We start from the raw sequence: 2,916 nt of genomic DNA on the forward strand, positions 1-2,916 counted from the left end.
AAAAAAAAAAAAAAAAAAGTTGAAACCAATATCCCAATTTCCACACAATAATGTCATTTTAAGCTTTATTTATAGTGAATGAAATTATATATACAGATTTTTTTCAATAATAGGCTTCTTATCCTTTAATTCATAAAATTATGTTGGTCTTTGAAGTCTCTTAAAATTATAATAATTTTAGTAAGAATCTTAGATTTTAAAATTGTTTATTACTGGATATTTTATATTTTTGCAGTAAACATAATGGTGTCTTTGTTATTTAAACCATTTATTGCTAGAATGAATCTTTGTGTAGAATTTGTCATTTTCTGTCCAAAAGCCCTCTTGAATTCATTCATTAATTCTAATAAATTTATTAGCTCCTAGCTTTGGAGTTTCCAAGTACAAAACCATCATATGAATGAATATTGAACTTATTATTGTTGTGTGCTTTCACAACCTTATCACTTTTATTTATTTATTTATTTATTGGTACCGGGGATCGAACTTGGGTCCTTGTGCTTGCAAAGCAGGAGGCTGAACCACTGAGCTAAATCCTCTGCCCTAATCAAGCACAACAGAGCAGAAACAACATGGTGTGAAAAAGGCAGCAAAGACAACAAGAAGGACCTTTACAGAATCTTTCTGCTCCTTTTATGTTATTCAGATTACTGGGATCACTGCAGTGCCAAACCAATCACTCACCTGTCGTGGTTTACTAATCACACGGCCTTACTCTTAGCGTCTCACATTCCAGATTTAGCTACCTTTGAAAAAGCCTGCATGAAGTTTTGAGGGGACATCTAGACACAAGCCACAACATATAGATAACTCAAATAATCTAAAGTTAATCAAGATGTGTTACCTCAATACAGTGTTTTCCTCTTAATAAGACCAAACCAGAAAATTAACCCCAGCGTGAATTTTTAGGATGCTTGTAATATAAGCCCTAGCCCCCAAATAAGCATCCTTTCAAAAATGTCAGCCAGATGAAGCATTTAGTATGTCCATTTCAAAATATGATGGACATACTGAATCATAAAAACATGTTAATATATAATATCAATAAAATATTGTTGATATTGATATTAATACTTAAAATGATTTAAAATATAATCTATAATTGTGTATATGACAATACCCAAGGGGGTGACTTTAGATATGAGGTAAACACCTTTATAAACAGATCATCTTGAGACTTATTGCCCAATTATCTGTCATAGTACAGATACAACACACAACATACACACATGATAACAAACAGCTGTATTAGTGTCTAATATGAATCTTCATAATTCATCACACTTTTGTGTTGACATGGATATACTTCATGAATTCATGTGAAATAAACCTTTTCTGAATTTTGGTGCCTGAAATTTTTTGTTGCTTTTGTGTAGACCATCTTTCTTAGCTGTCAACATTTTTGTTCCCACTCTTGTCGCATAAGTCTTCAATAACATTTGATTTAATGGCAACTTTGTGAAGTCTAGCCTGCAGGTGTTCTTAACTCGGGTGAAGAATTCATGGGGTAAAGACACTGGCAGTTGTGTTGCCAGTGCTCTATGAGCAGACCATAAATGAGCAAAAGTGCTCATTTAAGGAGCTGCTCATTTAAGGAGAGCTCTGCTGCTGGACATAAGAGATCGGGGCTGATGTTTCCACAGGCAATGAGTCACAAGAAATTCAGGCTGAAATTTGGGATTTGAAAAGTTATAACGATGTTCCAGAAGATGATGTGTCTGTATGTGAATAAATGTAGATTTTGTACCTGAATAAATTAAGATTTTGTGTGTGAATAAATGAAAGATATAGATTCTTGTACATGAAAAGGAAGACATTCCCTGAAAATAAGCCCTATTGCAGTTTTATTCTTCTATTTTCAGGGAAATATGGTATACATTCATGGATTTCAATTTAAGACCATATTTAGAATTTTGCGTCATCATTTGTGCTTAAAGTAGACCTGAAATTTCCATTACTTTGATTTTTGAATGTTTTTACATCGTTATGCTACTCTAAAATGAATTGAAAAATATCCCTGCAAATTTTATGATTCTTTTAATTTTTGAGAGTTTAGAAAATATAGTGGAAAAGTCTTTGATAGAAGTTATTTCAAAATAAAACCTGGATATACTGATTAATATTTTGATAGCTGCACACATATTTAAGATTTCTATTTCATCTTGAGTCAGTTTTTGTTTGTATATTTCATACTTATTTGGAAATTTATTACATTTTTAAGCAGTTTTAATATTTAGAATTTCTGGGTTATTTTTATTTTATATTTCTACATTAGATTTTGAGTCATCTTTTTTTTTTTCCATCATTTGCTGTGCACTCAATTCTTTTGTTCTATTTCTTGAATGAAAGTTCATTGTGTTGCTTTAATCATTTGCTAATAAAAGTTTTATGGCTATTCATTCCCCTCATATTATTTCTCAATTGCAATTCTTAAGATTTATTAGAATTTAGTTAAAAGGCTTGTTAATTTCCATTGTGATTTTTTTTCTTTAAAATGATGTTTATTTAAAATGATGTTTACGAATTTTCAGATGTATGGCAAGTCTCCTGCTTAGATTTGTGTCTAACTGCTCTGTAGTTAGAGACCACATTTGTTTGTTTGTTTGTTTGTTTTTCTTATTATACCTCCCATCTCATGTAAGGTAACAATATTATTTATATGTTAGTCTTTTCTGAAGTATTATGCTTTTCAGTATGAAAAACTACTGCTAATCAGATAACATTCCTGGGAAAAAAAAGGTTTGATTCACCCAAATTTGAAATATATGTATAACTATTCCACAGTACAGAAAAATTCTTCTTCTTCCATACTCTGTTAGGTCCAGTGTCCCATTTTTAAATGGGTAAGTTATAGAAAAGATGAGGTTATGACAAAACAAGCATAATAAAATCATAGGTATATATATATATACATAT

Source organism: Fukomys damarensis, unplaced genomic scaffold (genome assembly GCF_012274545.1).
Source record: "Fukomys damarensis isolate Sample0158 unplaced genomic scaffold, DMR_v1.0_HiC HiC_scaffold_35, whole genome shotgun sequence".
Lineage (NCBI taxonomy): Eukaryota > Metazoa > Chordata > Mammalia > Rodentia > Bathyergidae > Fukomys > Fukomys damarensis.